This window comes from Eptesicus fuscus, chromosome 2, assembly GCF_027574615.1.
Source record: "Eptesicus fuscus isolate TK198812 chromosome 2, DD_ASM_mEF_20220401, whole genome shotgun sequence".
NCBI lineage: Eukaryota > Metazoa > Chordata > Mammalia > Chiroptera > Vespertilionidae > Eptesicus > Eptesicus fuscus.
The window spans coordinates 87,201,222-87,214,341 of record NC_072474.1 but is presented as its reverse complement, the minus strand read 5'-3'; the positions used below and the strand labels follow the sequence as shown (position 1 = coordinate 87,214,341).

Genomic DNA, 13,120 nt, shown 5'->3' with positions numbered 1-13,120 from the left:
CAGCAAGAAAGCCTCCAGTCAAATAAAATGCACATCTTTAAAACTCTATAGAAACTTTGAAAACTGAAAACTGGCCCTGGTAAAAGCTTAACGACTCTTCAAAACAGGAGAAAACTTTCCAAATCAAACCCGACAAAAGCATTTTATATTGACAGCAGAAGGAAAATGCCTTGACCCCATAATCGGTTTACTACGACTTTGAAGGTCATAAGGCATGTGTTTTTCCATATGTGGCATATTTTTGTACTGACCCATCTATACCATAGTATCCTTTAAATGCCGTAAAAAAAATAAGTAAATTCAGTGATCAAAGTCAGAACTGAATAAATGGAGGCACTGTATTAAAAGTTAAAAGAACATTCTTCCATGTACAAGTATCATACACTAAGGGAAAGGAAAATCATATTCATTAAGACATATTCAGTGACAATAGTATTATTGGGAGTGTCATTAAAAGCCTGCATTTCTTTACTAACAGTCCACAAAATCTAGAATAAGTCTAGGCCATTCCTAATCCTGAACAGGCCCAAAACCTAAATGCAAACCAGGGCTGCAAAAGCTAACCATAGAGGATTCCCGTAACACAACACCATTGATTGAACCCGATCGGAGACATCTCAGGATCGGTTAAGGGTGAGATTTCCCTGGTCTAATGGAACACAAATGCCTCAAGGTGTTAACAAGAATAAAGGGCATTCCACAGTCCAAAACCACCACCTCCTACATCTCATTCAACAACGATGTATGTCGACAAACAAAAGCCTCTAGTTGTACACAAGACAATATGATTTTTCTTTTCTTTTTGTTAATCCTCATCCAAGGATATTTTTCCGTTGATTTTTAGAGAGAGTGAAAGGGAGGGGGAGAGACAGAGAAACATCAGTTGTCTCCCGCACATGCTCCCACCAGGGGCCATGGATCAAGCCTGCAACCAAGGTATGTGCCCTTGACCAGAATCAAACCTGCGAACCTTTAGTCCGTGGGTTGGCGCTTTATCCACTGAGAAAAACCGGCCAGGGCTATAATTTTTCTTTTCAACTAAAGTATTCTCCAAAGTGATTTGGAAATACAGCCTTTTCATCAAACAGCTGTTAGCAGATTAGGAGAATCAGCTGATCTAGACCCATATAAACTACACCATTAAATGCTAAGACACAGCACTGAACCATGTCAGCAAGTGAGGAGGCATACACTACATATTTTGCCGTATTTTTTTTTCTACCCCATATGGAGCTAAGCCTACTAGCCTCCAACAAATTTTAAAAGCTACTTAATACCATTTGGCTATAATGTCACACCAAAGAAACCAAGGTCCATTCCTAGAAAACCTTTATATAAACTCTAACAAGCAAAACTGTTTTACAGAACATCAGAGTATGATCACTTTGGGGTGGGGTGCTAAATAATAAGTAATGTTCTCACAACCTTAAAAAAAAGGATTTTCTTCTGCTTAAGTTTCGTTTACATGGATGGAGAAGAATAAACTTAATGTTCCTGTTTTATCTAATCAGCCTGTCACTATGTGCACACAGCCAAAGCCAATAACAGTTTCTTTGGGACACAGATGCATAAACTTAATTTCAGGGTTTATTTTTAAAGTTACATTTTACATACACTAGGACTTCCTTGTAAACAGAGGGTTGGTGAAAACGACACTTTCCATTTATATGGAAAATAATTCCATAGGCCCATGTAAGCAGAGCCTGGGCTCCACACTTTATTCTTTAATAAAGTAAGTAATGGTACTATTCCTACTATTAATCACGACTTTAACAAGGGTTAATGAAGAAGCATTTACATTGTAACCCTTCCTAAACTTTCTAATCCTTACGAAACTTTTATCGCCCAAGTAGCTAAAGTGTTAACCAGAAGAACTACATATGCACTCAACACTCCTTTAGGAAGACCAGGGCATTGGCCCACTGTATTTTGAATGCTTTCTCAATCTCTCAGTTACTTGTCATAATTTTTAAATTACACACAGAGTCATACTCCTATTATTCTTAAAGTGAGTTCCCTATCCTTAACCTACCCATCAACAACAGAAACAAACCCACAGCCTAGAGCTTATTTCAAGTTTGCCAAAAGAAGAGTCAAAATGTCAGTCTTCTACTCTAGTATTTCTGTAAGTTCAAAATTCTCCAAGTTGTAGCATACATATATATTTTGGTCTCATTACCATAAAAAAAATGGCCGCAGAAATCATTGTTCAATGCGTCCTTGGCAAAGCAGAAAAAAATGGTCTTGGATTATTTCCTTCAACTATACTCCTCTCCACCTGTTAGATTATTACATATTAAAGAATGTTTTTAAAATAAAGTTTAGAATATTTTAAAGAAATTCACCAGGTCGATATTATCAGCCTTTGCTGAGGTCCTTTTGGCATGAGCCAGATACTGCGCAGCACTGGACACAGAAGGTGACTGTGGTGGGTCTCTCGTCCTCAAGGAGTTACAAAGTGGGGTTCCCTCTTTCTTTTAATGAATTCCCATTTAATTCTAAGCCCTTTCACTGGCATACTGAGGATTCATGGAACCTGTTACCTGCTTTACATTTCTAAGTAGAAGGTAGACAGAGGTATACATTCTAACACACACACACACACACACACACACACACACACACACACAAAAGTATACCAGGAAAATTTCTCAGTAAATCCTAAAAAAAAAAAAAAAACACCAAAAAACTGCCCTCTAGATAGAATACAAACAAAATGTTCTTTGATATATAATAAAATTTGGATCTAACTGAAAATATCATAAAATACAATTCATTGGAATTTAATGTTCCATGTACCCACAGGAAATAAAAATCTTCAATTATGAACATTCTTAGGAAGAGTGCAAATATATGGATTATTCCTTGGATTAACATCTTTTTAAATTATCTCAGAAATTATTAAAATGGTATTAATGTGGGGAAAAAAGAAACTTGCCAAGTTTTTCCATACAAAATGTCACTCCTACAGCCTTCAACGTCCCCCACAGATTTTAGCCTCTTCAAAAAGTTCTCACCTTATTTTTGAGTTTAGAAAAGAGACTGAAAGGTTTTAGGAATGGAAGGAAAGATGCCCTCAGGTGTATTAGATAATTAACACCACACAGGAAATACAAGAAATGAATAAAATAAAATGGTTGCAAAAATACTTGAAACTTCATTAAACAATGCAACAAAACATTAACAGTAATTATCTATAATTATTACCAGTAGTTAACATTTACTTTTTTTTTTTTTACTCCTCACCAGAGGATATTTTTTCCATTGATTTTTCAGACAGTGAAAGGGAGGAAGAGGAGCAGGAGGAGAGAGAGAGAGAGAAACATTGATTGGTTGCCTCCCACATGTGCCCAGACAGGGGCCAAGGATGAACCTACAATAGAGGTACATGCCCTTGGCTGGGAACCGAACCCATGACCCTTTGGTGCACAGGCCAATGCTCTAAACACTGAGCAAAACTGGCCAAGGCAACATTTACTTCTTAATGTACTTACTTCTTTATCCAGGGGTGGGCAAAAGTAGGTTTACAGTTGTGAGTGTGAATCAGGTTATTCTTATATTATTTTCCATATGAACAACTGTAAACCACATTTCCCAAATGTTCTACAATGAATGTTTTAACATTTTAAAACTTCATTACAGAAAGAAAGCAGGAGTGCCTGGTCAGTGTGGCTCAGTGGTTGAACACTGTCCCACGTACCAAGAGGTCAGGGCACATGCTCGGGTTGTGGGCTCGATCCCCAGTAGGGGCATGCAGGAGGCAGCTGATGGACGTTTCTCTCTCATTGATGTTTCTATCTCTCTTTGTCTCTCCCTTCCTCTCTCTGAAATCAATAAAAATATATTTTTTAATAAAAGAAAAGAAAGAAAGCAGGATTCTTGGAGAAATGGCTGATTCTAGGACTTAAGCACATAAAATAACCTAGAGCATCCTTTAGGGCCAAAAGTATGAAAGGGCCACTATAACAATTTCAGCAACAAAATAAGTAATGTAGTTTGGGACTATAACCCAAACTATAAAATAAATATCCATGAATCTATACTGATATAAATTTATGATTATATACAAAAGTAAGAAGAGATCAATCTCACATTGTGCAGAAAAAGAGTTAACCTAGCAGGCCTGACTGGTATCTTACAAGATTGGCCCCTGGCTAGCACCTAAGAACTTAAATTTCAAGAGGGCCCCCACCATTCCCAGAACTGATCTGAGTGCCTCATACTATGCCTAAACTGTTGGTACAAACAATACAGATTATGCTGAACATCTGCTTTCCTCTAGGGAGTCTAAAATGTGGGTATGTGCCTGGCACTGGATACTCATGTGATCAGCCCTGGTAAAAGTCCTGGCACTGAGTCTCTACTGAGCTCCGTGGCTGGAAACATTTCCCTCATGGTGTCGTAGCTCAATACTGGGCAATCAATTGCCTCCTCCCTGGTGCTCCTGGGAGACACTCTGAAGGCTTCTGCCTGGTTTCCTCTGGATTTCATCCAACGTGCCTTTTCACTTTGCTGATTTTGCTTACTGTCCTTTTGCTGTTCTTAATCATAGCTGTGAGTACAACGACACGCTGTGTCCTGCGAGTCCTTCTAGCAGATCATTAAATGTGAGGATGGTCTTGGGGATCCATGATATACATTCAGAAGAATTCTAAAAAATTTATGTAGATATTTCACTCTCAAGGAGGAGCATTACTCCCAGATCCTTAAAAATATGAGCTATACTTAGTGACCTTCTTTGGAAGGGTACAATATAGATAGCAGAGGGAAAGAGGAATTTTATTGTGGAGAAACCTGACAAATACTACTTCAGCCAGGAGATCAAGATTAAACTCATCAGTGATAAGAGCATATATTCTTGATGATGAAAATGGCATTTTTCCTCTGTGTTCTTCTTCCCAAAACTTATAACCCCAGCCTAAGTAAGAAAAAAACATCATATAAACCCAAAATGAACAGTCTAAAAAATACCCAACCAATACCCCTCAAGACTATCGTGGTCATCAAAAACAAGGAAACTAGGAGAAACTATTATAGTTGAATACCCAGGGCATTCTGCAGATACTTCAGAAGTGTCATGCCTTACTAATGGGCCAGTGGTTACTTTAAACCCTTCTTAACATAGCTTTAAAAGATCAAAAGCAAACCTCAAAAGATTAAGGTATAAGCAAGTAACAGCCTTCCAGAACAAAGAACAACACTTTTTTAAAAGAATGTAACAAAATCCAACATTTATAATGTCTAGCATCTAATTAAATATTATTAGATGTGTTCAGAAGTAGGAAAATGTGACCCATAAAATTAGTCAATTGAGCAGATCTAGAAATGACAGAGATGATGGAATTAAGCATATGGGCTCTTAAAGATCTATTATATATAGACTCAAAAACTTGAATGAAATCGTAAACACAATGAGGAGAAAAGAGAATATATAAAAATGGACTCAAATAGAACTCTGAGAGATAAAATACAAAATATCTAAAACAATAAATTCACTGCATGGGACAAAAAAAAAAAAAAAGATTAGATTCCACAGAACAAAGGATTAGTAAACTTGGAGAAATGGAAATAATAGCTCTCCAAAGTCAAGAACAGATAACAAAACAGTGAAAAAAATGCATAAAGTCTCACTGACCTTCACAAAAACATCGAATAGTCTAACATATGTGTTACTGGAATCTCAGAGAAGCGAAGAAAAAATACTATCTGAAGAAATAATTATCAGAATTTCTAAAAAATTGATGGAAGACCCACAAATCCAAAACACTCAAACCTCAAGCAAGAATTCATGTACCCAAAGAATATATGCCAAGGCTTGCCATAATCAAACTCCTAAAAACCAAATGACAAAGAAAATCTTAAAAAATCGGGGGGGGGCGGGGAGGGCGGGTAAATGACACATTGCATACGGAGGAACAAAGCTAAAAATGAACACAAATGTTTCATCGGAAACTATTCAAGGCAGAAGTTGTAATGACATCACTGAAAAGCTTAAAGCATAACAATTGGTGAGTTACAATTCTATATCCAGTGAAAGTATCCTGTCAAGATACAAGCAAAAAACTTTTCCAAGATAGACAAAAGCTGAAAGAATTTATCACCAACAGATCTACATACAAAAAATGTTACATAAAGTTCTTCAGGCAGGAAGAAAAGTATACAAGATGAAAACCTGAATCCATACAAATTATGAAGAGTGCCAAAAAGGCAAATGTAAAGGTAAGAAAAGACCTTTTGTTTCTCATTTTAAATTTTCTTTAACTGACTGCTTCAAGCAAAAGTGGTTAACAATGTACTGTCAGGTTTATAACATATGAAGAAATAAAACATCCTATATAATAAAAGGCTAATATGCAAATAGACCGAACAACCGAACAACTGGTCGCTATGACATGCGCTGACCACTAGGAGGCAAGTGTGGAACATGGCGGGTGTCGGCCAACGCGGGATGGTAGAACAGGTGAGCAGGGGCGCTAGACCAAGGCAGGGCGCCAGTCGCTGTCATCAGGGTGAGCCTCTGGTGGTTACTGAAAATTCTTTGCTCCCATGAGCCATGGTCCCGACCCGCGTTCGCACCTGCTAACAGCGCCAGCCCTGCTTGCACTGGTTGCCAGAGCCACCGCTTGCACTCACTGCCAGCGTCCGGTGCCGGCCCCAATCGCTCGGCACTGTCAGTGGGTGAGAGCGGCAGCTGCCAGCCCCAATCGCCCCTCAGAGCTTCTCCACCAACCCCTGGTCCTGAGGGGCAATTGGGGCCAGCAGCCGCCTCTCACGCCCGCTGCTGGCTGGCACCAGAGCCGCCACTCGCACCTGCTGCCAGCACCTGGGGCCGGTCCCAATCGCCCCTGAGGGCTTCTCCACCTCCCCCTGACCACCAGAGGCTCACCCTGATGACAGCGACTGGCGCCCTGCTCCTAAGGGGTGATCAGGACACCTGCTTCTGGCGCTGGCCCCAATCACTCCGCACCATCAGCGGGTGCGAGTGGGGCTGGCGCCATCAGCTCATGGGAGCGGTGGCGGCTGAATTGGGGCTGCCGGCAGACAGGAGACCAGGGGAGGGGAGTTGTGGTGGGAGAGGCTGGGCGGGGACTCGGAGGATGGGCCGAGACCCCCCCCCTGTGCCCACCGCAGCCTCGCAGCCTACAGTTCCTTTCAAGGTGCACGAATTCATGCACTGGGCCCCTAGTTTGACTATAATAGCACAAAGGATAGAGGGGAGAGAGAAGTATAAAGTTTCAGGTTCTTATTATACATAAAATGTTATGCTATTATTTGAAAGTAAACAATGAGAAGTTCAAATTGATTTTGTAAACTCTAAAGCAAGTAGTTTAAAAAGAGAATTTAATAAAGCAATAGTAGAATAAATTAGAATACTAAAAATATATACAAGGAGACAAGGAAAGAAGGGAAAAAAAGAAAATATAACAGATGGGACAATAGGAAACAATAGCAATATAGATTTATGCTCAATCGTGTCACCAATTATATTAAGTATAAATGGTCTAAACACTGTGCAGAGCACCAGGATAGGTGCTAAAGGAAAATTTAATGACTAAAATAGATCTTGGTGCTCTTGGGAGGGTTAGGACCCAAAGGTGGATGTGGGTGTGGCTATATGTGTTGTCTCCCTCTTCTGAAGAATGAATCTTTATGCTTAACCTCAAAAAGAAAAACAGATTGTGCTTGCTTCGGCGGCACATATAGTAAAATTGAAACAATACAGAGAAGATTAGGATGGCCCCAAGCGCAAGGATGACATGCAAATTCGTGAAGTGTTAAAACATGTGGGGTTTTTTCTAAATTAAAATCAAAGTAACTCTGGCTGACCAGGATTAGAGCACCAGATTCCTATCCACTTGGTTTTTCCACTTGCCTGAGAAGATTCACAAAGAAGCCCTGAGAAACCCATAGGGCTCCAGGAAATACTGAAGTTGATCATCAAATGCCATAGAAGAGTTTTGAGCAGGAAACTGATTAATTAGGTAAGGAATGGACTGGAGGAGAACACAACAGAAGTCAATGGGCCATTTATTTATTTTAAAAAGTTTTTTAGAGTATGTTTTTATTGATTTTAGGGAGAGGGATAGAGAGAGAGAAACATCGATGAGAGAGAACCACTGATCAGCTGCCTCCCGCCCACCTCCCACGGGGGATCAAGCCCACAACCCAGGCATATGCTCTGACCAGGAATAAACCGGTGACCTCCTGATTCATGGGTCGACACGACACTTAACCACATAGGTGGGGCTCAGTGGGCTATTTAAATTGCTAAGGTAAGAGATAATGACTTAAAAAATGAATAATATACTTAAAATAATTCAGGAAAAAGCAATAAGGATGGGAAGAAGACAGATTCCAATTTTCCCTCAGGCGTACTTCTTGATGTATTTAGTGACTGATAGAATAGGGGGAAAAAATTAAAGCTGAACTTCTCAAAAGTGACCCTTAGGCCTAGGTGACTGCATAGACGGTACTAAACGTACATAGGTCACATCAAGAGGAGTCCTGGCTATATAGTGCAAAAGGGATGTCAGGACTAGAGATGAGAGGAGAGCGTAGGGACAGATAACCAACCTTACAAGCCTTCCAGCTGTCTTCTCCACTGATGAGGAGGGAAAACCAAAATTCCTTATTTTCAAGTACTTGCTAGCCAACAATAACCACAAATTAATGGCTTCGGCTAAACTGAAGAAAAATAACAACAAAGAAACAATAATTCAAATCCAGCACTAGGAAAGAACAAAGGAAATACACAGGTGACTAGTGAGGGGAATCTGCTCCTCAAACACTTGAACCAAAATTCCATCTAGATTTCTAGATGGGAAACTTTCAGGTCATGTCCAAATTAAATACTTATTTCAGGAGTATATGCCAAGCCTCTGAATTAACGGTTATAGCTATAAAAGGGTAAATTTTCTACAAATGTCACAGATTGGACCAATGCGCCAGTATATCCTCAAATTAGCAATGTAAAACAGTCAGGAAGTATTTTCACTAAGCTCTGTATTTTAGGAGTGGTTACCTGTGCAGCAATTCCATTGCTTGCGGATGCCGTGAGGTACAATTACTGTTACCTTCCTGACACAGGGTATTTATTAATAGCCCAATTGTTCCTAGTTTTTGGTTGAAGTTCTTTTTATATATTTCACACAAAAATCAAAAAAATTGCTTCCTCTGCTTAAAATGAAGCAGTCCAGACCCCGTAATCATACTTTCTTCTTTGCCCTAATAAGCCATACCAATTTGATATCACTTGGCCCAGTGGTAAGACAATTACTTCTTCAATGGGGAAAAAAAACCCAAAAAACTGTTTCTGAATATACTTAAAATTCATTATTGAGACTCCAGAAATTGTTTGTGAAATAATTTTTGAAAATACTGCTTTAAAAAATCCAGATTTAAAATTTTCTATTCAAAAGGCTACTAGTTACTGGATTTATATTTTTACAATGCGCACAATGTATATTCATCACCTACAAAGACACTAGATTGTCAGTACTAAGGTACTTTCATTGTCGATATACGGTATACAGATGTACTGGGAAGAAAGGGGAATATGCATTACTGGGAAAGTATAAGAAAAATTCTAAGAAACATGAACAGGATGAAAATAAAATGCATTGTCCAAAGCAGGACATTTTTTGAGGGCAGAAATAGGCACTATTGACAACAAGCCAGGACAGAGATGTAAACCGTCAACTGTCCAGGGTCTATGAGGACCTATGGTCACCTTATCTAAGAAGCAGCCACCACAAGGGGAAGGCTCACTAATTCCCGCCAACACTTGCCTTTCTGAATTTTTCCTACTTTGTCAGTAGCATAGGAAGTTTTCAATCAACTAGAGATTTTTATTGTTTGAGCCACCGTTGATAACACTCTTCACAATTTTAAAACAAAGGAGTGAGTCAGCAAGGCTGTACTAAAGTATAAAAGGAAGAGTCTAAATCAGAAAAGAAAAGGAAGTGTTCAACTGCAGAGGCGACTAAATGTAAAGACAAAAATCACACTGAGAAAGGAGAGTGCCAGCTGGGTAGAAAGAAAAGATGAAGAGATTGCCCAGCAGAATTAAATGGGCCAGACTGAGACACAGAAAAATATTTATGTGTGGTTAAACATAATCATAATGTACTATATTAAAAGTAATTTGAAAGAACCTACTTTCATAATCTTAATATTCGTTAAAGCCCCTCCAAATCTAGTAAATCAGAGCCCACTTTTTAAAAATAAGATGTCTGAGGTCATTGTTAAGCCCATTAAAGTTTAAGAAGAGCTTCTCTAAATTAAATTTATAAAAATATTATACTGCTTACTAGAGGCCCGGTGCATGAAATTCATGCACTGGGGGGGAATGGGGGAATCCCTCAGCCCAGCCTGCATCCTCTCCAATTTGGGACCCCTCGGGGGATGTCCAACAGGGATCGGGCCTAAACTGGCAGTCGGACATCCCTCTCACAATACAGGACTGCTGGCTCCTAACCACTTCTGCCTGCCAGTCTGATCACCCCCTAACCACTCCTTTGCCAGCCTGATTGCCCCCAACTGCCCTCCCCTGCTGGCCCGATCGCCCCCAACTGCCCTCCCCTGCCGGCCTGATTGCCCCCAACTGCCCTCCCCTGCCAGCCTGATCGCCCCCACTGCCCTCCCCTGCCGGCCTGGTCACCCCTAACTGCCCTCCCCTGCCAGCCTGGTCGCCCCCTAACTGCCCTCCCCTGCCAGCCTCATCGCCCCCACTGCCCTCCGCTGCCGGCCTGGTCACCTCTAACTGCCCTCCCCTGCCGACCTGGTCGCCCCCAACTGCCCTCCCCTGCCGGCCATCTTGTGGCGGCTATCTTGTGATGACATGGGGGCAGCCATCTTGTGTGTGAGGGTGTGGTGGTCAATTTGCATATTACCTATTTATTATATAGGATGTTATTTTTAGCACACATCTATACTTATTTAAAAATAGAGACTAGGAAACTTCAGAAGCCTAAGATATAATAAAGAGAAATTTTCTGTATTCCTTATAAGAACTTTTTTAGTGTTTTCTGAAGTTTCTCCACTTTGTAGTCTAGAAATATATTCCAGCTTATACTTCTTGAGAACAGTCTAAGAGATCATCAGACAACTTACCTAATCTTAAACAAATCACTCTTTAGAAACAGAAAAATCTATCAAAAGTTTAACTGAAAGAAGAATTTAGAATTTAGGTATGGTGGTGAAAATTTACATCTGTACTATTTACAATTATTTTGGATTACTGTTTATCTATAATGTTTAAATGAATAAAGCAATGATGGAATATTTGCTTTCCTGATACATATTTTAGAAAAATGTAATTCTACAAGACAAACTGATTGGTCCTCACCTTGATCGCTATCTTCCTACAGAGAATCACCTGAGACTGTCTAGGTTACCTTTATTCTTTAAAAATTGAGAGAGAGAGAGAGAGAGAGAGAGAGAGAGAGAGAGAGAGAGAGAGAGAGGAGGTTTAATCAAGTGGCAGGATGAGGTGATAGAGATGGGTGGAAGGTACAGGTACAGCCTAGTTCCCCATTGTGGAAAGGTCCACAAACAGGATTCATAAAAGCAACCATTTCCCAGAATTCCACATCAGGCTATTAAGGGCATAGAGAAAATGTGATAAGCCAACAATTATCTTTAAAGAATAAACCACCTGCCCTTGCACAATCACAGATTTTTTTTTTTAATGGAGAAACATTAAAGATCACATAACATAAACCCTTAAATTTCAGATGAGATGAATGAAGCCCTGGAGCATAAGTAATATAGTTGGATCCCCAATCAAATCAGTATTTATTGAACACCTACTACAGGTAAAACACTATTCCAAGGGTTGCAAAAAAATACAAAAAAGTGTAATATTGGACCCCTTCTTCAAATCTCCCAGTCCCCGTTTCCCAGGTGAGTTACATGCAGGAAATTCTCTGATGTTAGCAATATTCGCTTCCATATTCTAGCTTAGTGGTTGGAACACTTTGGCCCTCGGGCCAAGTCTGGTTCATCGCCAGCTCTTGTAACTAGAGCTGTGCTGGAACGTGGCCATACATACATTCGTGTATCATCGGGGCTCCCTTTGCTCCACGAAGCCAGAGCTGCGTAGTTGTGACAGAGACTTGTGGTATGTGAAGCCTAAAATATTTACTATCTGGCCCTTTACAGAAAATGTTTGCCAAGCTCTGTTCTAGATCATCGTTGGCTCAACTTGAGGTTTTTGGTGTGGTGTGTTTTTGTTTTTTCTCTCTCTTTCCATTTGAAATGAATGGAAGGCTGGTTTTGCCCGAGGAGCCACTGCCCACCGAGCAATGTGCTAGATGGTTTTGAAGGAACAGTCAGTGGGCTAAATATGGCAACTGACAGCAGCTCAGGGTAACAAGTAAAAACTTGTTCTGGCACAAAAGGGACAAAGACCAAATGACACAGAACTCTAACATCCAACAAATATTTACTAACTCCTTACTAAGTGTGTGCCATTGGGCTAAGCTCTGGGGATACCTCCAATAAGTAAGACCAACTCAGGTCACAAAGAACTGACTATCTGATGAAAGAAACACTTTTATATTAAATGGAATAGCAGAAGCTAGTAGACAATGAGATAGAGACTTGACCCAGGGAATAATGAACTGGGGTGAAGCTGGGGTGGGATAAACTATGCAAACCCGGGGATAGGCTCACAGAGACTACAATTCCCCCTGCAGAGATCCAGTCCCAGGAAGTCGTCGGGACTGAAAGCTTGTTACTATCTATAGTTGCCTCAATCCAAAGGCCACTATTGGTACATGGGGTGGAGGTAACTTGGATTGTAGGTGGCTTCCTGAATTTCTTTTATAGCACATTTTTGTTTAACCTTTCTAATACAGTCCTTTAGTGACATTTTTAAACTTACATTTAGCTTTAGTCATCCTAACCTATTCTACCGTGTGTGTTTTTTTCCAACCCCACCTCTATTATTTTCTTTCGCATCTTCCAATATAGATATTGTCCCATGATTCATCTTTTTACACTTTTATTATTTCAGTAGGTTGTGACTAACAATTTATTTAGTTGTATATTTTTATCCCCCCTTTTTTCCAACTATCTTATCTTAGATATAACTCCTCCTTTTTGCTTCTTAAGTGAG

The 13,120-nt window shown here is 40.0% G+C and overlaps 1 protein-coding gene and 1 non-coding gene across 2 annotated transcripts in view; one reads left to right on the top strand and one right to left on the bottom strand.

Annotated features, from left to right (window-relative positions):
* The window catches only part of FRYL (FRY like transcription coactivator), a 245,550-nt gene that overhangs the window by 157,195 nt on the left and 75,235 nt on the right, over positions 1-13,120 (bottom strand). The gene's annotated exons all lie outside the window — the stretch shown is intronic.
* On the top strand, positions 7,680-7,787 carry LOC114231072 (U6 spliceosomal RNA). The gene has a single exon (XR_003617051.2). It is a non-coding gene; the product is annotated as a U6 spliceosomal RNA (small nuclear RNA).